Source organism: Amborella trichopoda, chromosome 3 (genome assembly GCF_054954075.1).
Source record: "Amborella trichopoda isolate Santa Cruz 75 chromosome 3, AtrichopodaSantaCruz75HAP2 v2.0, whole genome shotgun sequence".
Classification (NCBI taxonomy): Eukaryota; Viridiplantae; Streptophyta; class Magnoliopsida; order Amborellales; family Amborellaceae; genus Amborella; species Amborella trichopoda.
This window is the reverse complement of record NC_142338.1, coordinates 36126205-36151394: the sequence shown is the minus strand read 5'-3', so window position 1 is coordinate 36151394 and position 25190 is coordinate 36126205. Positions and strand designations below refer to the sequence as shown.

Below are 25190 nucleotides of genomic sequence, written 5' to 3'. Positions count from 1 at the left end.
AAAATTGCATAAATAAATAAATAAATGGGTTGGGCCGGTCGGGCTGGTATGGGCCATATTGGGCCAACCCAAGGCATTTTTGGGGTGCTAGGGCAATCATGCTTGTTGGGCAAAATTGCTTAGCCTTTTCCGGGCCAACCCGTTAGAAGCACGATAACAACAGTGGCCCACCCATTAGAGGCACAGAGCCCATTAGCAGCCCGTCAGCTAGCCTTTAGCAGCCCGAAACTTAGCCCAGCCTAGAAGCCCGAGGCCCGGCCCTGTCCATTGGTAGCCCTATTTATGCCTAAAAACCAAAAACCGGATTCTAAACCGCCTGACAGGTGTTGATCGGTAATTTTGAAGGTTTGAAAATTCACCGTTCTGGATTGAAATCTCTGATCCAAAGTAAAATAATTTATCGATAGCGATCCGGATGATCCACCTTATGGATTGGCAATTCCTAGCATTTGGATCGGCGATTCTCTGCCATGATTCGCCGAGTCAGCTCCAAGGGCGAATAGTGGAGTAGTTTTGCTCATGTGTTCCTTTTGGATGCTTTTTTCACAGCTTTTGAAGCTTTTTTTCAGTGCTTTTCGGTGCATTATTGAAGTGAATGATTGTGTATTACTGTAAAAGCATGACCTAACGATTGAAAAAATTATCTAAAATTTTTCATGTCGAATTTTTGAGCGTTTTACTAGGAGTTCTAAAAACTCTGCCAATTTTAGCCTCGATTTAGAACCATTTTGTGTGAGATTTTAGGCATCATGAAACAAATCCAGTTCTTCACGCGATCATTGGGTCCATTTATTCAAGTGCACAAAGATTCGTGGTCTTTGAAATTTTGTTCCTGAAAAGCATGACGGCGATCCAAATTTGAACAACCCGATCGATAATCAGGTTGATTTCGATCATATCAAGGTATGATTTTTTTATCCCCATAGCTTCAGTTCCCAAATCCAAGTTGATTTCTCATTTCATATTTGTTTTTTATGAATTGTTTCTTGCTTGAAAATGGGGTGAATGTTAGGGTTCCGCCATTCCTTTGATATTTATCTCAATTTTGAATCTAATCTGTTGAAATTTGATTCAAAATATTCACAATAAATCTATACATCTTATAATGGATCCAATTTAGTAGATCTAAATAAGATATAATGGATCCAATTTAGTAGAACTAAACAGAAAAAATCAAGAATTTTTGCCAAAATACATCTTGATTATAGGGTTTTTTTAAAAAATATTTTATAATTATTTTACTGAATAAAATTAGGGATTTTAATGAATATAGCCTCATGTTAAATATAGTATGAGAGGAAGTATTTTTTTGCAATTTTTTATAATTATCATCAATTTTATCCGATAAATTTGCAATTTTCATGGGAAAACACTAGGATTTTTCGAATTTATCTTCAATTGTTTTAATACTATAAAATCTAAACTTGTTGCATGTATGTTTTTTTTTGTTTATTGACTTATTTAGATAATATGGTAGTATTTTTTATTATCTTTTTTATCAAATTTTTTATGCAATGTTATTCTGATTTTTTCTTTATTATTATAAAATAATTGTTCATTTACTTAGATGCATAAATGTGCAGTTATGTCTTATATTTTAAAAGAGACAATAAACATATCTATAGCCAATTATGTTTTGTAGGCAATATGTAAGTTATATTTTTTAAGGAATATATCTCCTTATCCTTTAATTTTAACCTCTCTATCTCTTAGGATCTTAGGACCAAAGGATGAAAAATATTACTTATCTCCAATTTTTCTATCTCTCAACCCCCCGAATCTTTTTTGAAATAAATTTTTTACCCCAATAAAAATTAAAATAACACCATCACCCCGTTGTTGACCTCTACCCCACCATCTCTACCAACCTTTTTTGCCGCCTGCAACGAGGTTGCTATCCTCGCTCAGCCACACCACGACCCTGCAACTACTTCCCCTTCCCTCCGCTGTCCTCATCTTCTCCACCTGCAACCAACCATCACCTTAATTCCCCCTTTCTCCTCTATGCAATCAGCCACCATTTCCGCCTTCTCTCTCCATCCTTCTCTCCCATATTACCTCGCCACCCTGTCTCTCTCTAGAAAACACCCAAGACAGTCACCCCGACATCCTCCCTGTCGCTCTCGTTCTCTTCCTCACCACGCTTGCCCAATAGGAGATCTCTCTCTCTCTCAGCATGCTTACTAAATGGTTGATTTCCTCCTGTAAAATAAGCAGCTCCTCTCTCTTCTGCTCTCTGCTGCAACCCTTTCTCTCTCTCTGCTGCCGCCCTCTTTCCTTGCTGAAATCTCCCCATCTCGTCTCCACTGTGTTCCCCTTATCTCCTTCTTACCTGCAACCAGAGGCCACCGCCTCGTCCCACTCCCCCTCTTCTTCTGTCTTTGCCCAAAACAGGCGGCAACCTGAGGCCGCCACCCCTTTTCTCCCTCGCTCCATCTTTCCTCTCCCTGTCCTCTACCCACATGGCAGCTACCTGCCATGCCTTCTTCCTCTCTTGGCTTTCCCACCACCTGCAAACAGGTGGCAACCTGAGAATGCCGCCACCATCTCACACCATCTTTCCTCCTATTTCTCTTACCCTCTTTTGACGCCCCGACCTTCTCGAGCCACCTTCCTGTACTTCTCCAACCCACCTTGTTGCTCTCTCTCTCTAAAATCCCAACAACAATCCCTCCCTCTCTATTTTAATTTTGTCTCGTATTGCCCCCTTTCCCTTCTCTCAATCTCTCTTGCTCTCTAGCCCATTTACAAGCACCCCTTTGCAGCTTCCCTCTCTCTCTCTCTAAAAAAACCACAAACGAAGCTTTTGCAAGATAGGACGTCATTTTAATTTTTATTGGGATAATTTTTATTGAGGTAAAAACTTTATCTCAAAAGGGATTAAGGGGGTTACAAGATAGAAAAATGAAGGTTCTTTGCTTTCAAGTATTATTTTTCATCTTTGGCTCCAAAAAGATAGAGAAGTTAAAATTAAATGGTAATGAGATATTTTCTCTATTTTTTATATGTAAGTTATGTTTTTTTTTTAATCAAATAATATGACAGTATTTTTTATTATCTTTTTTTATTTGATATTTTATGCAATATTGTTCTGATGAATTTTTTTAATGTCACAAAATATAATAGTTCATTTACTGATAAGCATTAATGTGCAAGTGTGTACTGCATTTTAGGAGACACAATAAGCATATCTCTAGACAATGTATTTCCTTCTATTAGTAGTATGCTTTACTTAAAAATCCTATTACCTGCATATTTTTCTTAAAAGGTGCCGTTTGTATAAGGCTTAGGCCCTAAATAATCAAAGTAAAGCGCATCATCAAATAATATCAAAAGATGTCATTTTAGTATCAAAAGTATTTATGATGACATGAAATTTTATTTTTATCACCAATTATAAAATTTAAAGCTTAAAAAATAATGTAGATCAAAGAGATCTATAAACACTTGATCTTGAAAATTGACGGTCTAGATGATACATTACCTTATGCATTATTCCAAGACTTGAAGTCTTTCTTCTTTTTTTTATACGTCTATGTATCTCAAGGTCGAGATGATCGGACTCGAGGGTCTTTCGGCATCGAAAAAACTTTTTCTATTGAATTTTGAGGTGCGCCTTAAGTTGATTGTTTAGGGCCTCAACCTTATTTAAAATTTTGCCGTTCTTAACTCCCATGTACATCTCATGTTTTTTATTATGAATTCCATTTTAGAAGAAATTCCATATTCGTTTCGTGCTTCGCTCTTCATTAGCAGTTCCCATATCTCCTCCAAATTGTTACGAAGGGTTCATGTGCCTTATATATATGCCCTATGCACCATGAAATGACGTATTGTGAGAACTTTCATCATTGTAATGAGCAAAATTGTCATATTTTAGAAGGTGGGATGCATTTACAAAGTGGGAAAAGTAAACTAAAAATAAGTTAATTTTAGGAAACAAAAAGAACAAAAAAATGCAAAGAAAAAAAAGGTAACCCCTCTTTTAAAAATTTTGCCATTTTTAGTAACATTCAAATCTTGACTTGCTCCAAAGGTATAGTTGACATTAATTTACGCAGGGGGCGGCCCATGATCTTGTGAAACACATTAATAATAAAATAGAAATAAAATAGTTATTTTGTTAGGGCACATTATTTATAAAATAGTAATAAAATTATCTTTGCACATTAGTAATAAAATAGTTATTTTTACTATTAGAAGGGAAAATCAATATTCATGTCGAACATTATGTATGATTTTATAACCTTTTGCATAATCAACAGTTATCATCATGTCCAAATCTAAGGAAGACCTTGAATGACAGTATAGAGTTAGAGTTAATCCAAACAAAAGAGACAAAATAAATCTAATTATTGTTAAAGGGTCATAACTTGTGGAGCGAACCGGTTCAAACAGTATTTGGCAAGAGTTGGGGGAGGTTGCTCCATACAACAATGTACTTGCCACTGTCAGGAAATAGATGTCACCTCTTCTCAAGGGTTATAAGGGTAAGAAGATAGCCAAACAGAAGATGCATGAGGAGCTTGCCAGTTTATATGTGTCATCAAGTGGGATGGATCTAGACTAGCAATTTGACCACGACATGGAGCCTACGACAAGAGCCAGCTCAAAAGAAGTGGACCGACAGATGAGCAGGATGGGTACTCATAATGGTTACGGAATGGGCATGTATGGAGGCCTCGAGCCAAACATGTATGGAGGGTTTGGGCCAAGCATGTATGGAGGGCTTGGCCCGAGCATGTATGGAGCCCCTCGCTCAAGCATATATGAAGGGCCCAATCTGAGCATGTATGGTGAGAGCCCATCAGAGGAGCACCTGGTGCCAATTCAGTTGCAGCAGAGGAGTCATCTAGGGTAGCCTCATCTCTCATTTCAAATGAAGAGGAGATTACTTATGACTTGTCTAGCAATGAGAGGAGCACACAGTAAATCAGTGAGGCCAATGGTTGGGGGTCGCATTGATTCATTCCCTCGAAGCCTAAATCACAATAGATGACTCTCAAAAGCATGATCAAAGTTGCAAGGCATTTAATGGCAAGGCATATGAGGAGATGGTGGTATGATCAAGTCAACAACCCACATTACCTCGCGAAATTAGTAGATAAATTCCAAAAAACTAGGAAAAATACTTAGATAAATCCTATAAAATTTAGAAAAATAGGAAAATTCCCCAAAATATCAGAAAATCCAAAAATTCATAATAGAAAATAGAAACCCCAAAATCTGTTAGAAAATTAGGGAAAACCATCTCCAAACCCTAGGAAAAATTAGGTTAACCTTACCTCAAAAATCCCTAGTACACTCTAAAGCCTTAAGAACCCTAGATTTAAGTGAAAGAAGCTTATATCTATTAAATTCCAAAAATCAGAGGCATTCAAAAAAGAGGATATAGTGGCACAAGAAGAACGACCTGATCCAAGCCCGAAACTTCGAGTTTTGAGTACCTAAAGATAAGTAATTCTTCTTTTATCTTTAATTGAGTTATTTTTTTTAATTTTAGTTTATTTTCTCTGTAATTTCCTTATCTTAGAGTTTGTAAAATTTTAGGAGTGTTTAAAAGGTCATATACATAGATTGGTGCCGCCACTAAACTCAAAAGAGAACTGAATTTGTATAGATATGCGACGTTTATGAGCTTATAATTTGAGTAATCGCACTCTCTTTACTATTTCATAAATTTAATTCGTTTCGCATGGTATTTGAGTTGATCTCTTTCTAAGATCGGTGCAAATCTGAGTGTAAATAGTTTGGCACCTACCGTGGGGACGTCAAGCTTCAGAACTATGTATTTTTGCCTTGAACACACTTCCTGAAATTTTACAGTAGATTTTTTCCAGAAAGACAGAAACCATAGATGTCAAAAAATGCCAAAAATTGCCCAACAAGACCCTGAAATTTGATCTAGGGCTCTTTGTTTCGCATGACGTAGAGTGTGTCAGGCTGTGCGACATGGGGACACACCCTATGTCATGCGGCGCGATACTCCTTGTGTTGCGCAGTACGGACTATCGAAAAAATTTATGGCAGCCCGTTTCTAGTAATTTTTGACCTCCTATGAATTTTTGGGCTTTCTGTCCCCCTGTTTTCTCTTCTGTAAGTTCTCAAAAAAAAAAAAAAGAAAACAGAAAGAAAGAACTTAGGTCTTTCTTTCCCTTATCTGACTTGGTCTTATATGCTTTTAGTTTTATTTGCATAATTAGTTATTTTTATCTTATCTGTTTGAAAGGATCTTTATCTTTCACGTGATACAAAAAAAAAAAAAAAAAGCAAGAGAAAAGAGAAAAAGAGAAAAGATAGACCTAGGTTTTCTCTTTTCTTTTCTGTTTAGATTAGACTTGATCTTATTTGACTTAATCTTATCTCTTTGATATTTTTTTTTTTAATGTCATATATGCATAGCCTAGAATTATTTGACTCTATCTCCTTCAACGTATCTTTATCTTTTAAATAAATATAAAGAAAAAAAATAAAAATGATAGGGCTTAGGTTTTTCTTCACTCTATTTGTCAAGATTAGATTTAAAGTTGTTTGTTTAGCCTGGAAATATTTGATCTTATTTTATTAGATTACATCTTTTATTTCTGTCTTTATCTCTTGCATGAGTAGATAGGCTTGTTTGCATGTGCTTGTTTGATCACATTTACCATACACATCACCGAGTGTCGTTCTTACACGCTTACCTACACATGTTCAAACATACCCAAAGATATTCAAATTTTTGAAAACCCCTACAACAACACTTAAGTCGTCTGGGAACCCAGTTTCATGCAAGGAGAATTAGGAATGTGTTAAATGATTAAGAAAAGCATCCCTTTGGGGAAACTCTGACCATGAAAGAAGCCCACAATAGTAAGGACCGGCCTTCGCAAACAATTGTAGCCAAACCTTATGTGGGTTCCTATCAAGCCTAGTCAATTTTAGCTTTTATTTAATTTGGAAGCCCCCCCAGAATCGGCCTACCTGTAGTCTAGGTCAAGTCATTTCAAACTGTTTTCAATGGCTTACTTTGTTGCATCCTAGGTTTAGTAGTCATGTCTATGGTACCCGATGACTTAGATAACGTGTCCACTGCTTCTTCTAACCCCCAAAGGCTGGCTCGACCTATAGGATCTTATGATTCAATTCATGGGGCCTATCCTACTTCAAGTCAATCCAAATCTGGTTCCAACGGGTCCATAATCCCACGACCCAGGTCTAGCCCAGATGGCCTATCCAGTTGAACCTGTCAGTCTAGAGGTCTGCATGGCCCTACTTTAAATAGTTGTGGCATTTGACCCGAAACTAAAGAGATGGGGTTGCACTCTCCATAGGAGTCAAGGTCTAGGGGAAGGACAATCGAATTAATACCATCACTGAGCCCTCAGTTCCTGCAAACTTACTTGAGTGACATGGTTAACCCAACCTGGCATGACCTACCCAAGATGAAAGTCCGGCACAACAGGGTCAGGGTCCCTCAAAAACCCGCTCTAGAAATTAAAACTCAAACCATCATCGTTCAATCAATGGGGGCTTGCACCCTGACTTCCCTATGAGTGATTTAGAATCTAGTCCTGAGTTTTAGGAGTCTTTCTCGATTGAGTGTTTGAGGAACTTATCATCAGTCAAGATCTTCCTGAAGCGTTTTGACATGCTTGAGCCACACAACCCACCTCGGGTCCCGAGCTGCCACTCAAGTCAAGGTCAGGGGACCTCTCTTGTCCTTGAAAACAGACTGATGTTATCTCTACCCTATTGGCATGCCGACACCACCAAATCTCTCATCCCGAACCCTCTATAGAGGTGGCTCGACCAAGGGACCATCCATCTCACAATCCCCATCCTAGGCCTACCCTCCTTAGGTCACACAACCACCCACCAGGTAGTCTTACCAATCTGCCCTAGCTCCATGCCATCACTTGCAAGTGGCCTATTTAGGCCCTGCACCAACCCATTATCCCAATCAGTCGTACCACTCAGATCTACCACTCTCGGACCCTGCATCGGCCTCTAGTCATCCTTATTGGGGGCACCCTGCACACCATACCTTGGTAGTCCATTTTCAGTCCCCGGTCTTGGCATATCAACCCTCGGCTCCACCATTTCAGGTCTCCCTAAAACCTACCAATACTACCCTTTGGCTGAGGCACCTTCGTCTGCCCACTACTTATCCAGCTTCAGCCACCCCGGCCTAGGCCTCTTCACCTGTGCCACTCCTTACTCGGCTCTAGCTGTGTCGCAAGCTCAGTCTGACCCTGTTTCTAATCATGTGCAGCCCATATCAGCTGCCTCTCCTACAACCCAAACCATGCCATCAATTTCAAGCAATCAGCAACATACTGAGGCTAAGACCTCTAAGTCAGTTGAGCTTGCCCAACTGAAGGGCGAACTATCAGCATCTAAAGAAAATTTAGCTAAGATTGGAGTTCCAAATATACTCCCACCAAGGCTTTATGTTAAAGATTCCTTTGGGGATGTCGACCCCAGGGCTTGATATTTCTCAAATTTGAAAACAAGTTAAATAGGAAAGGTGACTGGTTGGACCTGATTTTTCTTTATGCGGACGATGAAAAAATCCTCTCTTAAACAGTCGCAGAGGGTCCACACACGTTGGGTGTGTGCTCTACTACGTGCGGATAAGAACCAACAAAGAGAGAAATTTTACGATAGGGGACGTTTTGGTGCTTACCTCGTCGTTTTTGGGGTTCGAGACACACCCAGGCAGTTTGCCCTCTTGGAACAATTACGAAGCCCTCCGGCTGTCAACCAGCACGGGTTGGACACGGACTCTCCTCAAGTTTTTCAACTCGCTGCTTCGTTCTTTCTCGCTGGAAACTACAATATAAACTCGGTTGTACTCCTTTGTAGTGGCTCGCTCGAGCAAGGGTAGGCTGACAAAATGAAGGGACAAAGGAGAGGGGTGATGAGGACTCCCCTCTCCGCACGAACGATGTACGCTCAGGTGATTAGAGTAATTGAAGGATTAGAACCCTCTTGACTTATCGGTTCAGGAAAACTCCTCCCGAGTGACTGAGGGAGAAAGCATATGCCTCTCTCACGGCTCAACTCGACTGTACAAAGAAGAAGTTAGAGCGATGATCTGATGGTTGGAATCCTTAGGCTGATTTCTGAGAGGTAAGAGGTCGAGCATATGTCGGATAGCAGGGTGCTATACGGTACCACAGGCTTGCTGCGCCTACACTAGAGATGAGAGGGGAGAGAGATGCGACCGTGCGTCCTCCAGTAGCACGGGTTACTGCGCGGAGCAAGTAACAAATGAAGAGAGATAAGAAAGAAAGAAGAGGGGGAGAGGGCTTTGAGCTGCGCGGTTAGCAAAGACTAGAGGTAATTTCTCTATCTAATAAAGTTTTCTCTCTCTTTGGCGCTAGATCCAAGGGTTATGAGCAAATGACAAGCAGAAACGAGCTTAATGCCTCTATTTCATTAATGAATGATCCGGCCCTTTTACAATTTCCCTAGGCTTGTATTTTAAGAGGATCCACAAAACAGGGGTGGATTCTCAAAACTAAACCTAATTACAATTAAAAGAAATTACAATAAAATCCTAAATTTTGAAATAAAGACCAAAATGCCCCTAAAATCTTTTGTGCTAATGACGAAACCATCCCTCTTTGAGGGGCCTTTTACCATTTCCAGATCTTGGAAGCTTTTTCAAGTGGTGATGACGGTTTTTGAAATGATTGATCATCGTAGTCTTGATGCTTATTTGATTATGAAGAGTTTGACTTCTTTTTATTGTCTTGCGACAGACTCTTCTCTGAACGGTGGAAACCTGGCTAGGTCGTGAACTTTTTGGCCTTCAATGCAACACAATCTATGGTGTTTCGAGTCTTTATTTAGATTGCAGATAAAAGAGGAGACTTCCACAGTCTTTTTGTACCAATTTTTATCCGTTTTGGTCCTTTTTTGAAGTACTTTATGTTTTCGGGAGATCGTCGGAAAAAGGGATTCCGGTGACTGGGCGATCATATTTTATTCTTCCTTGGAATTTGTGATTTATCCGACCTTGGATTGAATGTAACAATTATACTAGTTTGTAGTCCTTCGTGATACGGTCCCATCGGCCCTATCTTTTCGATGATCCGATGTACAATTCTTGAGTTTATTGCTTCACGAAGTTCGTGATACTTTTTTCTTCAAAAGCTCTATTTTTCATGGTTTTGGGCTCATCTTCTCTCTAGAAAAACTTTGATTCTGGGTCATGTCACGATACGTGCCATATGTCAAAATGACCGGGTCGTCGAGACCTATCTTGTGTCTGAATTTGAGCTTGATCCGACTTCAATCGAGCAACATGTGAGTGCTTGCAGGTCATCCCGAGAGGTGAATATCATGATCTCCACGATTGGGGACTGGTTTTGGTGAGGCCCCACCACAATAGCGTACGACTTACCCTTTCGAGGTAATCTGGGCATAAAATGTTCCTGAGAGGTCTGATTGAGCCCAAATTTGGTTCCTAGGGGTTTTATGACATTTTGGATGCAACGACAATGGTATGGTACTGTTTTGAAGCCTTTAGCATATGGTTGTTGTTGTAAGTTCTCGTTGTGGCATGATGGTACTCTTTCCTAGGTTGCCTAGTGTTAGGATTATTCTGCAGTATTCCCTTGCTTTAGCAGTTTCTTGAGCACCAGCAGGGCTAGGTTGTCACTGGAACTCTTCTTATTTGTGTCAGGGATGTAGGCATGTAAAAAATGACGTACAACAATTTGTCTCGATGGTTGTTGCACTTCGAGAGAAATGAGAAGTGCAACATTCGGAATGTGATTTTGTTGTCGAAGTTCATCTTTTGAATCCTTACCAAGACGTGTTTATTTCCTCTCAACGAAAAAATTTTCTTCTTGATCACCGACGTCACCATGATCCTTGAGGGGGAGATCATGGTAAGCGTCTTCCTGAGGAGCGACCGAAATGAACTCTTAGTCAAATGGGCATTTCGCTTAAGGCTCCCTTCCCAATGCTTCTGGATTCCTTTTCTTTTTTGGGAGAGTGCACTGATAGGCTGCCTCGTAAAGGGCTTACCACTCCATGTCGACAATGCCTCCTTAGTGGATCAGCTAGTGGGTTCCCTTGGTGACCTTTGCCCCAATCTAGCTGGTAGGAGATTTTTGGCTCTAGGGCCGGGGGATTTTTTATTTTTGGCTCTATGGATGGAATTTGGATTTTGGCACTGGGGCCAGAGATTTGGATTTGGCATTGGAGCCGAAATTTTGATTTTAGCACTGGGGCCCGAATTTTGGATTTTGGCACTAGGGCCGGAATTTGGATCTTGCCGCAGGGACCAGAATTTGGATTTTGGCACTAGGGTCAGAATTTTGGACTTTTGGCACTGGGGCCGGAGTTTGGATTTTGGCACTGGGGTAGGAATTTGGATTTTGGCACTTGGGCCTAAATTTTTTATTTTTGGCTCTAGGGCTAGAGTTTGGATTTTGGTGCCAGGGTCGGAATTTGGATTTTGGCACTGGGGCCAAAATTTTGGATTTTAACGCTGGGGCTGGAATTTGGATTTTGTCATTGGGGCCAGAATTTTGGATTTTTGGTGCTAGAGTTGGAGTTTGGATTTTGGCGTTGAGGTCAGAATTTGGACTTTGGCACTGGGATCGGAATTTTGGATTTTATGGGGCCAAAATTTTGGATTTTAGCGCTGTGGTCGAAATTTGGATTTTGGTGCTGGGGCCGAAATTTGGATTTTGGCACTAGGGCAGAAATTTTGGATTTCGGCACTGGGGCCAGAATTTAGACTTTGGCACTGGGGCCGGAATTTTGGATTTTGGTACTAGGATCGGAATTTGGATTTTTAGCGTTGGGACCAGAGTTTGGATTTTGGCGCTGGGGCTAGAATTTGGATTTTGGTACTGGGGCCAAAATTTTGGATTTTTTGTGCTGGGGCCAAAGTTTGGATTTTGTAGTCAGCGCCTTTTGTGATCTTTCTTTCTTTGAAGTTGGTTGGGGTCTTCTTCTTTTCAGGCGGTAGTTGCATCAACCTGCTTATTTTAATCCAAGCACCCTTACCGGTGTTCACTCGAATTGGATATGAGCGATGCCACAAGCGTGGTTTCTGCCAAGTCCTTTTTTCGGCATATTTACTCATGACTTTGGGCTCATGTCTGCCTTGTTTTCCATTCTTACTCATGTCGCTCTTGCGGGTTTTCGCCATGCCCGGTTTTCTTGTTTTCAAGACACTTTTGCTCATAGCTTCATGGCCATGCTCGCTTGTCTTTTTTACTCATGGCTTGTGGGTTTCACTATGCCCAATTTTTTTTTTCTTGTTTTTCAGGGCTTCTTCTCTTCGGAGGGATCCTGCTTGGATGGGGTTCACTGGAGCAATGAACACCACAGATGAGATGTAAGGGGATAGAAGTGCCTTTGTCCGCATGTAGCGTATGGGCACGAGGAGCGCTTTTTCTTTTATGATCTGATGATGGTTGAAGTGGGACTTTGTGAGGCGGGATGCATTCGCATGGAAGCAACATATTGCTTGGGAAGGCGGGTCGTTTTGATGATGAATCCATTTGCTTTTAGGAAGCGTTGCCAAGAAGGCAGAAGATTTTCTTGTAATCCTGTGAAAGTGATGCCTGGGAGGCGAGGCAGTGAAGAACTTTGACTTGCAGTAGATCAAGGCGTTATCGTAGTTACAGGTGTCTGTGTGGTCGAATGAAGCATTACTTGGGAAGCAAAGTGCTTTTATGACAGGCCTGTGGCATTTATAAAAAGGGGCTTAGGCCAAGAGAGCATGAGAGCAACTCCTTCTTTTTTTTCGAGAAGCTTCTTATTTCCCTATTTCTTTCTTTGTAAAGGGAGGGGGAACAAAAATCTCCTTTCTTAAAGCCTTCATTTGGGATGCCATGCCTTTTGCTGAGGCCGGATTTTCAGTCCCAGGTCTTGGAGTGCGTCCGAGCACTGGGATTTTGGGTGAAGATGTTCGATCCTGTGAAAGTATTGATGGACCTACGCTGGATGGTGGGTTTGTGTCTTAAGATCCCTACTGTTTGCTCGAGATCCCGAGAGTAAGGTTCGAGGATGTGCGTAAGGTTCTAGGGGATTGTGATGGTCTTCGCTTGCCCATTATATTCTTCATGTTGTTGGGACGAATGGATGATTTGGTTCACTTCAACATTCAATGTTTGGGTGGACTACCAACATGTCAAGCGGGAAATTTCCTGCTTGGCCTTTTGCTTGTTGCTGCTCCCCTAACCGCCTCCTGGTTCTTTGCATTCACTCGAGGGTAGAAAGGAGCAAGAGGGTATTTTCATTCTTTTAAAGCTCCCTTTTTAGAAAAGAATGACTGCTCGTCTTAAATGACACTACCTCCCTAGAAGGCGGCGGTGGATTTGGAGACCCCGTCTCTGGGTGAGAGACTCATTTCAGAACGAATTTATTCTCATCCATTTTTTTTGGGAGTTACAGATTCGTTGCAACCATAGCTTTGTAATCACTTATTTGTTCATTAAATAAAAATCTTCTTTTCTGGCTTGCAACCTCCTTCTCTTGTGGCTTGCACTTCTTTGTCTTTTTTGTGATTTGTTTTGCTCTTCTTTCCCTTCTGTGCTTGGTTCTTATCCCTCTTTGATGGAGGGAATAAGAAATGAACTAGGAGACTTGTTTCTACCTCGAGGGGGTTGTGCAGAGCATCTGGCTTGAATGGTTCGAATGCCTTTTCAGGTTTTCATTAGAGCCCTTAAGGTACGTGCCATTTTTTTGTTTTTGAGAGGACCTTATTTTTTTTTTTTTTTTTTTTTGAGCACTTTGACCACCGGGGATCTCGTGTGTGCGGATGCGTAAGGAAGATAGGTCGCTTGGCTATCTGGTGTAATGGTGCAAGAGTGTGTGCTGAACCCCTGGGGAAAATCCAAGAATTTTTGGGTTGAGAGGGAGTCTTGCGTACATGAGATGTATGGTGTCGTCACCAAAAGTGGGCGCTCTGTTTAGGTGAATAGAGACATGCGCGTGAGGTAGTAAGTGTTGAGCGAGGGGTCCGCACAGTATTTTTATATTCAGCTGCATTGGGATTGCGCGGCATCTTGATTGCATGTCCTCTATGCTTTCTCGAGACGGAGAGTGATCATTTCGTTCATGTGACATGTCGCTTCACGTTCCATTTGTACTTTCGTACCTCTGAATCACACGATGTTTCGCCTCGCGTGCCGCTCGAGCTTCTTCGTGATTGGGCCACCTGTCACCCCATTGGGTTTTACGTGATACGCTGTATTTTCTTCAGTTATAAAAAGGGGGTAGTTTCCTTTGCCTTTTTTTTTCTTTGAGTGTCGTTTGACAGCAATGGTGAGTGCAAGCTCTACTTCTCATGATGGGGAAAGATCTGCACAAGAGCAAGGAAAGATCTGGGTAACTAAGGGTCATAGAAGCCAATTATGCTCATGTGAAGGGCGAAGCATTTCAGCAGAACTCTCACCTTGCATCTTTCAGTGCTGCTTGCGTCTCAGAGTTGATGACCTTAACGCCAGCCATAAGCGCTTTATTTCATGAATTTAGTGAGAAGTGCGTCGAGCTGGATGAGTGCCATCAGGAGTATTTTGGACAACGTCGTAGCTTTGAAAGACCTTGAAGATCGTATAGCCGAAGTGAGAAGGCTTATCAATTGTTAGGCCTAGTAGTGGCTACTGTAAAAAGCTTTTTTCCAAAACTTAGCTCAACTTTGAGAAAAACACTTCTGCCTTGTTTTTTTTTTTTGCATCTTTTTGGGGCAATAGGCTCTTGTAACCTGTAGCCTCTATTTTTTCCATGTTTTTCTTATGGAATGAAATATATTTATTTATTTATTTATTATTATTATTATTTTGAAGGCAGATTAAAGATCATGCCGTTGGGACCATGGGTGGCATAGTTTTATTGTCGTATCGTCAGGACATGCACTAACAGTTTAGCAGTTGTGTAGCTTGGACCTTAACTTAGGGATAATACTTTTCAAATATCTTCCATTGATTAGTGGCATGACCTCTTGACCAGCACGTTGGCTCCATTGGGAAATGCCATTTTCACCACAAATGGACCTTCCCATTTTGGTTCGAATTTTCCCTTAGTTTGACCATGAGCGATGATAGGTCTCCTTACTGCTAAGACTAGCTCCTCTTTCACGAATGATCTTATTTTGGTCGATTTGTCAAAGGTTCGCTGCATACGATTCTTGTAAATCTGAAGGCTCTGTTGTGCTTGCAACCTCTTTTCATCAAGCGTGTCTAGTTCTTGATAGCGAAGGCTAGCCCGTTCTTCATCCGTCATTCTGTAGTGGAAGGCTATCCTGAGGGAAGGCAATTGAATCTTTAGAGGCAACACAACTTCACCCCCATATACCAGAGAGGGCTGTAATGCAGTTAGCCCATAGAATTTCAGAGAGTTTTTTGTGTCAATCTCTTTTAGTACCGGAGACAGACTTTCTCAGAGTGTTACAAAGAGTCTTGTTAAAAGCTTCGACCAGACCATTGGCTCTAGGATGGTACATGATCGAGTATTTCCATGTAAGCTCGAATTGATCAGCCAGCCTGTCAATTTGATTACTTCAAAATTGGGGACTGTTATAAAAAATGATTCGCTCAGGCATGCTGAATCTGTATATGATATGGTGACGCACAAAATTGGCCACTGCGAGCTCGAGGACTTTCTTGAGAGGGACTGCCTCGGCCCATTTGGAGAAGTAATTTGTGGCAACAAGTATGAATACTTGCCCCGAGGAGGAAGGTGGGTCAATAGGACTTATGATGTCCATGCCCCATTGAACGAAATGCTAAGATGCCACTGTTGGGTGAAGAGGTTCGGGAGGTTGCTGAATGAAGCTTGAATGAGTTTGACGTATTGGATAGCTTTTTGCAAACATAAGGGAGTCAGCATTCATAGTAGGCCAATAGTAGTAGCCTATCCTGACGATCCTGTAGTATAACTTAGGACTAGACTGGTGCATTCTGCAAACTTCAGAATGAACCTCTTTTAGCACACTGTTCGCTTCTTCTTGATCAATGCATGTAAGCTTCATATCGTTGTAGAAAGTTCGGAACAGGGTATCGTCACGACACACATATCATGTGGCTGACCTTCAGATCTTGTTTCTCTCTAAAGGATCTTTGGGGAGTCGATTATGCTGGAGGTAATATTTGATAGGGGCAGGTCAGTCAGTTGTCACCTCTATTTCCCCACATGTGTAGTCTGGTGGTGCTGATTCTTTTTCATCTTCTTTTTCCTCTTTGATCACGGGGGATTTTGGTGAATGGCATGAAGTTTGCGCGTCTCCCTCATCAACGCTGTCTATTTCAAATGGGCATTGTTCGTATGGTTGTTCATTGCCTTTTTCGTCGAGGTCTTTAATGATTTCAATGTATCTCCATTCTGCTACCCATACTGGTGTGGCCCATTATAGCGACATTTGAATAGTTACTGCTAATTTGGCTGGTGCATCAGCTTGTCCATTAAGCCTCCGCGGTACGTGCTCAAGAGTAACCTCTTCGAATTCGGCCATTAATGACTTAACAATATTGAAGTAAGGTTTGAGATTTTCTTTTCTTATGTCATATACCCCTTTGAGCTGTTTAATTACCAATTATGGGTCCCCATAAACATCCAAACACTTTAGGTCCATATGGGAGGTGATCTCCAAGCCTATGATGAGTGCTTGATATTCGGCTTCATTACGCGATTCTATCATGGGGAGGGAGAAGGATAGAGGAAGAAAGCCCATCACGAGGGGTAGAGAACACTACGTCCACACCTCCTTTCTCAGACTGGAATGCCCCGTCAAAATTCATCTTCCATCTGCCTGACACTTCTGCGTGGAAGACCTCTTCGTCTGGTAGATCATCGATCAAGGGGGTACCGGCTGATAGAGGATGGGCAGCCAGAAAGTCTACGAGGGCTTGGCCCTTGACAGCTTTTTGTGGCACATACATGATGTCAAACTCCATGAGAAGTATTTTGCAAGTTGGCCCGATAAGCAAGGGCGAGACATGAGGTATTTTATACGGTCTGCTCAACAAATGAGCTGAACTGGGTGAGCGAGCAGATAGTGCCAGAGCTTCTGTACGGAAAAGATGAAGGTTAGGCACATCCTTTCTATCGACGAGTAATTTTCCTCAGCCCCTTGTATCCTTCGACTCATGTAATACATAGCAATTTCTTTTCCCTCGCCATTATTTTGGGCTAACAGTGCTTCAACTGACTCGTCCAGCACCATAACATATAGAATGATTCCCTAAAATTGGGGTAGAAAGAACTGGGGACATCAGCAGATAACTTTTGATATCGTCAAAGGCCTTTGGACATGACTCATCCCATTCGAAGGGTGCATCTTTCTTCAAGAGATGGGAGAAGGGCTGGCATTGCCCTGATAGGTTAGAGATGAACCATCGTATATAGGCCAGCTGGCCTTGAAGCGATCTCAGCTCCGGTAGATTTCTCGATGGTGGAATTTCCTGAATGGATTGTAATCTTAATAGGTTCTATTTCCAGGCCACGATGCCTGACAATGAACCCTAAGAATTTTCCAGATCGTATGTCAAAGGAACACTTCAAAGGGTTCATCTTGAGCTAATGGAGGCAAAGTCTCTCGAAGCCTTTCCCCAAATTTTTTATATGACTGCTTCTTCTGTTAAACTTGACCACAAGGTCATCCACATTGCATTTTACCTCCTCATGGAGCATGTCTTCGAAGACAGTGGTCATGGTCCATCATTATGTAGCAAAAGACTTCCTTCGGAGTTAGGAAAGCAATGGACTCTTCATCTTCTGGGGCCATCCTTATTTGGCTATAGCCAAAACATCCATCCATGAACAGGAATGCTTGACAGTTGATGCTCAAGTCAATCAGCAACTCCGTAGAGGGGAGTGGGAAATCATCTTTGGGATAGGCTGAATTCAAATCACGGAAGTTGATGCAGCTCTTGATTTGTCTGTTGTTCTTCTTGATTGGCACGACATTAGCCAGCCATTTTGGGTATTTGACTTCTCGAATGAAATGTGTAGCCTTAAGCTTGTTGACTTCTGCTTCGAGCTGGATTTCTAAATCTGCTCTCAACCTTCGCGATTTTTGCCTGACGAGTTTGGAGGATGGATGAATCCCTAATTTGTGGACTGCTACCCAGGGATCAAGACCCGACATTTCTTTGTACTGGCAGGCCAATACGTCTCGATTAGCCCTCAAGAATTCTATGTATTCCTTCTTTTCTTTAGGAGGCAGATGGCTGAGATAAAAGTAGGCTTTGGGTTAGTTTCGTCACCCAAATTTACTTCTTTTAAGTCATCAACTGTAGCTTAGCCACCATCTTCTAAAACCTCTGGGGCTTTGTCTATCTCCTCTTCAACTAAGGGAGGTGGGTCGACAGTCTGCTGTTGAGTTTCGAGTACTTTGACCGTCTACTTGGTGAGTGATGTTTCTTTCTCTATTTCCTTTGTCTCCGTAGCGGTACATTCTCGATCAATCTGGTTAACCCTTGTCATCACTTGAGGTTCTTGAGGAACAACTTCCTCAACGGTAAGTTCTCGTGGGGACAGTGGCAGCTCTTGTGAGACCGTCACATGGGAAATCTCAGTGAAGAAGAGGCACGAGGGTAGGCATGGGTGCCTTGGGTAACTAAGACCTTCTTTTTTATTATGCCGAGACCCCGTAGTTTCGATGACGGCGAAGGGTGCTATCATTCCCTTTCCATCATTCAAACCTAGGTTGTTAGCTGGCTCGTAATCCATCTTCCTCATGATTTGATGGGCTTCGGGGCCGTATAAATTCCATTGAGGTATGACTTCGACATTTAGAAGAGGATTAATTCGTGAATATATCTGGCCAACTATTTTATGAGTTTCTGGGGTGAAACCTGGTAAAGGAGCGGGAATGGATTTCAGGGGGGAAACTTCCTCCATCTTAGCTTTTCCTTTTCTTATAGCCTCTGTTTGGTCAGACAAATCATGTGTCTGTTCCATTAGCGCTATAATCAGGGCCCGTCCTTGAGACTCATATTGCTAATCAAAGGCACCCGTGAAGTCATGAATGGGGGAGGATGGTCCACCTCTTGCCTCTTGGCACGCAATTCGAGTTTCCAACCCGAAGGTTGAAAAGTGCAAGGTGTTTTAGAGCCCTGCATGTGGTAAGCTTGGTTTGTGAGGCTGATGTCATCTCCTTCCTTTTTAAGGACTTTGGTAGTTAGGACATTAGGAATTTGTAGGACCTTGAGGTAGTCTGGGTGGTGCGTAGGGAAAGAGCGAGACCAACTTACACTCTCTTCCCTGTGAAGGACTTTAGGTATCTGTAATACCTTGACCTAACTTATGCGACAATCGTCCGGAGGAGTGGGAGAGGTGTCATCCTTTCCCCTTAAGGGGAATGGAATGTGCAAGACTTTCTGGTCGGCTTTTTTATTTTCTTCAATCATGCACGTCGTTTCAGCTTCGAGAAAGGGATGGGGATATGCAACACCATCAAGCCATCATGAGTATGAATGACCATAGGTGTCAGCGGACTCGAGTTTGTAGCTTTATTTTTGCCGTGCTCACTATGAGTTTCCACCGACAAGGATTCTCGTGTAAAGGGCATAGAGGGCGAGGCTTCCCCTTCACCTTTCTGACACGGTATGTCTTTCGGGATTATGGGGAATTCCCCTCGATGGGTGTCAATGGGAATATTTTTCCACATCTCTTCTCCACTTGAAAGAGATAATTGAGTGATCGTGTCATGTCTTCCTTGTCTTCATGAGAGGTTGATGCAGTCTCTCTCAAGTTTGGGTCCGTACTGATTCTCATAGACAATGTCAGCTTTTTGAGAGCGTATTGGGTCCGTAAAATAATATTTTGTGTCAGCATAGAATGACTCAACTGGTCAGGGCTTGATTTTTGCTTCGGTCCTCGTGCAGATGGGAGGTGAGTGCGGGGGAGAAAATCCTCTCTCAAACAACCGCAGAGTGTCCGCACACGTCGCATGTTCGTGTACTCGAGTTCTTCCGAGCACTGATCGAAACCAACAACGAGAGAGATTTTTATGGTGGGGGTGCATTTAGACGCTAGCCTCGCCACTTGGGGTTCAGGGGACACAACTAAGCAGTTCACCCTCTTAGAATAATAACAAAGCCCTTCGGCTATCTGCCAGTGCGGTTTGGACAAGGACTCTCTTCAAGCTTTCAAACGATTTATTCTCTCTCTCTCTCTCTCTCTCTCTCTTTCTCGTTCTTGTAATTGTGATGGGCTGATCGTCCCTCTCCGTGACGATCCCCTCAAGGATGATGACTGGTGAAAAGGATAGGATGCGGAGGAAGGGCGGTGAACCTCTCCCTCTCTGCACAACCGCTGAGCGGTCGGGTGGTTGAGGTAACTGAAGAGTTGGATCTCTCTTGGCTACTGGCTTAGGTTGACTCCTCCCGAGTGACTGAGGGAGAGAGCGTATGCGTCTCTCAGCTCAACTCGACTATACAAGAGGAAGTTAGAGTGGTGGCCCGAGGGTTAGAACTCTTGGGTTCGCTCGTGACTACGCCTTCGTCACGGATGGGGTTGCTGCACGGGGTAGGTGGCAATTAGAGGAGAAGAGAGAGAGGGTTCGAGGTGTAGCCTGATTTAGGAAAGAGAGAGAATGAGATCACACACTCAAGGGTATTTTCTCTCTCAAAAAGTTTTCTCTCTCCTCTCGATGGGATTAAAGGTTTAAAAGCAAAAGATGAGTGAAAACAAGCGTGATGCCTCAATTTGAGTGATGAATAATCTGCCCTTTACAAGTTACTTAAGCTTTTTTATATAGAGAACTTGCCAAACAAGGATGAATGCTCAAAAACTAAGCTTAATTAGCATTAAAAAAAATTAAAATAAAATCCCAAAATTAGGTACAATGACCAAAATGCTCTTAAAACCTTTTATATTAATGATGAAACCATCCCTCTCTGAGGGGCCTTTCGCCATCGCCAGATCTTGGAAGCTTTTTCGAAAACTTGTAGTGATGGTTCAGACTATTTTCCATTATATCTTCAATGCTTGTTCGATTTTAAGCATTTTGATGCCTTTTAATCATGCTGAGGCAGCTTGTTACCCACAGAGTGGAAGTCTGGCCAGATTTGTGAACCTTGGTCACCAATGCTATTCGACATGTGATGCTTTGAGTCTTTATTTTGTTTGCAGGTAAAAGATGAGATTGTCACAATCGTTTTGCACCAAGTTTGGTCCATTTTGGTTTGTCATCGGAAAAGGGATTCCGACAATCGAGCGATCCTTCTTCTTCTGCAACCTTGGGATTTGTGTTTATCCAACCGTGGAATAAGTACAACAGTTATACCAGTTTGCATCTCTTTGCGAGGTGGTTGCATTGAACATGGTTTCGTGATGATCCGATGTGCAGATCTCGAGATGTGCTTCACGAGGTCTGAGATGCCTTCTTCTTAAAACTCTGATTCTTTTGGTTTTGTGCTCACCTTCTTTCTAGAAGAAGTTTAACTTTGGGTCGCGCCACGGTGCAAGCCCTAGGTCAAAATGATGGGGTTACCTTGATCTAGAATATGTCCAAGTTTGAGCTTTTTCTGATTCCAGACGAAGGTTCTGTGGGTCCTTGAAGTCCCTCTCGAGATGTGATGTCACAGTCTCCATGCTTGGGGACTGGTTCAGTGATGTCGTACTGCGATAGTGTAAAACCTACCCGTTTTGAGGCAGTTAGGGCATTGACCCCTTTTGGGTGGTCCAATTGAGCCCAAAACTGGTGCTTGCTGGGTTTTTGACGTTCTGAATGCGATGACAGTAGTCTGGTGGTGTTCTAAAGCCGTTAGCACAGATCTACAGTTGTAAGGTATTTCTTTAGTACGATATCACTCTTCCTAGATTATCTATTTTGAGGCTTATTTCTCAGTACAACTTTGGTCTAGAAGTGTTTCAGTACTAGTAGGACCGAGTTATCACTAGATCTCTCTTTATTCATGTGAGGGACATAAGTACGTCAAAAATGACGTACAACACCTTGCCTCGATGGATGTTGCACTTCTAGAGAAGCAAAAAGTACAACATTCGAAATGAAAATTTTGTCATCGAAGTTCATCTTTTGAATCCTCACTAAGACGTGTTTATTGCCTCTCGACAGATGTTTTTCTTCTTGATCACTGACAGCGCAATCCTTGAGGGGAGACCTTGCTGCGCTTTTCCCTGGGGGGTGACCAAAGTGGTCTCTAGCGATCTGGAGCTTCACTTAGAGGCTTTTTCCCAATTCTGTTAGAGTCCATTTTCTGGGAGAGCATGCTGATAGGCTGCCTCATGGAGGTCTTACCATTCCATGCCTATAGAACCTCCTAATGGCCTAGCTAGCGGGTGCCCTTGGCGGGCATTGATCCCAATCTAGCTGGTAAGAAAAGAAAATTGGTTTTGGCCTTTGGGCCAGAGATCTTTGTGTTTGCGTTGGGGCCAGAGATCTTTGTGTTTGCGTTGGGGCCAGAGATTTTTGTGTTTTGGCACTGGGGCTAGAGATTTTTGAGTTGGCATTGGGGCCGGAGATTTTTGTGTTGGTGCTGGGGCTGGAGATTTTTGTGTTTGGCTTTAGGGCCAGAGATTTTTGTGTTTCGGGGCTAGGGCCAAAGATTTTTGTGTTGGCACCGGGGCCAGAGATTTTTTTGTTTTGGGGATGGGGCCAGAGATTTTTCTGTTTCTACGTTGGGGTCGGTGATTTTTGTGTTGGAGCTGCGGTCAGAGATTTTTGTGTTGGCGTTAGGGCCAGAGATTTTTTTATTGACGCTGGGGCCAGAATTTTTGTGTTGGCACTAGGGCCAGAGATGTTTGTGTTTTAGCGCTGGGGCCAGAGATTTGAAGATGGCGCTGGGGCTAGAGATTTTTGTTTTGGCACTGAGGCCAGAGATTTTTATGTTTTGGCATTGGGGTCAGAGATTTGAAGTTCGCGCTGGAGCCAGAGATTTTTGTGTTGGTGTTAGGGCCAGAGTTTTGAAGTTGGCACTGGGGCCGGAGATTTTTGTGTTGGTGCTGGGGCCAGAGATTTGAAGTTGGCATTGGGGTCAGAGAGTTTTGTGTTGGCACTGGGGCCAGATATTTTTTTGTTTTGGCGCTGGGGCCACAGATTTGAAGTTAGCACTGGGGACAGAGATTTGAAGTTGGCACTGGGGCCAAAGATTTGAAGTTGGCACTGGGGCTGGGGATTTGGAGCTGGCGCTGGGGCCGGAGAGTTGTTTTGTTTGGCTCAAGCGCCTTTGCAGGTTTTCACTTGAACCGGGTGGAAGTGGCACCACGAGGGTGGTTTTCACCAAGTCATTTTGTTGAGGCATTTTTGCCCTCGACTTCGAGGTCACGTCCGCCTTTTTTATTTCCATTTTTCTGATAATGCCCTTGCGGGTTTTCTTCATGCCCGCCTGTCATTTTTACTCATGGCTTCATGGCCATGCTTGCTTGTCATTTTTACCCATGGCACCTTTGCAGGTTTTCACCATGCCCATTTTTTATTATTTTTTTGGCGATTTTTCCCATAGCATTAGTGGCTATATTCACCTGAAGCTCTTTTTCTTTTACTCAAGATGATTCTCATCGTGCCTAGCTTCTTCTTCTTCTTCGGAGGCTCACTGGAGCAGCGAACCTCATAGATGATGTGTTGGGGGAGGTGAGTGCGACTTGGTCACGCTCCCCTGTGGGCGCGTGAAGTGCTTGTCCTCGTGGGCCGCCGATTGTTGAAAACAACTTTTGGTGAAGACGAAATGGATCAGCAGGGAGGTCCCTTGACGCTGGGAAAGCGGGTCGTTCTGATGACTGGCCTGCGCACCTGGGGAATGTCGCCTGAAAGGCGGGATTGCTTGTGGACTAATGTATGGATGGGAAGATGACACCTATAAGAGGAGTCGTTTGAAGATTGACACGTGGTTAGAGAAAGTGACGCCTAAAAGGGAAAGCGGAGAGAGATCCTCTTGTGATCCGTTGATGATGACGCCTAGGAGGCGAAGCGGCTGAAGAGTTGACCGGTGATTCTTTGAAAATGATGCCTGGAAGGTGAGGGGGCAAAAGACTTGAATGACGATCAAATGAGGTGCCATTGCAACGACACGTGTCATGTGGTTGGACAAAGTGTCATTCAGGAAGCGAAGTTCTTTGATGACAGGCCTATAAGAAGGCCAGGCAGAGTGAGTGGGAAAGCAATTTCTCTTGTTGTTTTGAGAAACTTCTTATTTCTGCTTTCCTGTGTAGAGAGAACATACCCTCCTTTTTGAAGCGTCCTCCCGAGAGGTCATGTCCTTTTCTGAGGCTAGCTCTTGGGTCCCGAATCCTGGAGTGCATCCGAGCATTGAGCTTCTGGGTGTAGGAGTTCACCAGTGTGAAAGTGCTGACGGACCCATGCTAGGTGGAGGCTCCATGCCTTCAGGTCCCTTTTGCTTGCTTGGGCTCTAGAGCGCAAGGTTTAAGACTGTGCGTAAGGCGTTGAGGGTTGTCTGGCCTGAACCCATTCTCGTTCAACTAGCCATGATGATGGATTGTGACGGCGTTTGCTGGCCCAACATCCTCCTCTTGATGATTGACCAATCGGGTGATTTGCCCAATTTCACTATTCAGCATTTGGGTGAATTGTTGCTATGGCTGGTTGAAGTGCTCAGGCTTTCATTCGTGGCTACTCCTTTTAACCAACATCCGGCTCTTTTCCTTCTTCACCGAAGGCAGGGGAGAGCGAGGGGTTACGTCAATGCTTTTCAGGTTCTTTTTAGAAAAGAATGGCCCCTTCTCTTAAAAGACACTACCTCTCTGAGAAGTCGGCGGTGCCTTAGAAGGCAGGAGACTCATTTCAAAACAGATGTATTTCCCTATAACTACTGATTGTTTTAACCACGTTTCTGTAATCCTTTTTTTTTATGACATAAGTCTCCATTTGATTTGAATTCTCCTTGTCGCTCTGTGTATTCGCATTTCTTTTCTCGTTCACGGTTTGCCCGCCTTTCTTTTCTTGGTTCAATTCTTACCCCTGCTGATGGTGAGGATAAGAAATGGGTTGTAGGACGCTTGTTTTGCCCATGGGGCAATCGCCATTTGCCTTGGTTTGGATGGTTGGGACGGCCTTGCGGGTTTTTGCCCTAACCCTTGGGGCATGCGTCATTTCTGATTTTCGTAAGGACCCCCTTTTTTTTTTTTTGGAGCGCTGTGTCTGTGAACGGCGCAAGGAACATGGTTTGCTTGTCCATCCATTGTAGCAGTGCATGAGCATGTGTTGAGCTCTTGAGTGGGCTCGAGGCATGTGTGGGCTGAGGGGAAGTATTGCG

The 25190-nt window shown here is 42.9% G+C and overlaps 1 long non-coding RNA gene across 2 annotated transcripts in view; it reads left to right on the top strand.

The window, feature by feature from the left end:
- The first annotated feature begins 326 nt into the window (after nt 1–326).
- The window catches only part of LOC148782859 (uncharacterized), a 44480-nt gene continuing 19616 nt past the window's right edge, over nt 327–25190 (top strand). Inside the window, exons 1-2 of one of the 2 annotated variants that reach the window (XR_016052194.1) lie at nt 327–903; nt 12278–13482. This is a non-coding gene — a long non-coding RNA (uncharacterized LOC148782859). Of the gene's footprint in view, nt 904–12277; nt 13483–25190 lie in introns of those variants that run through there. The other variant, XR_016052195.1, reaches the window with a different exon arrangement.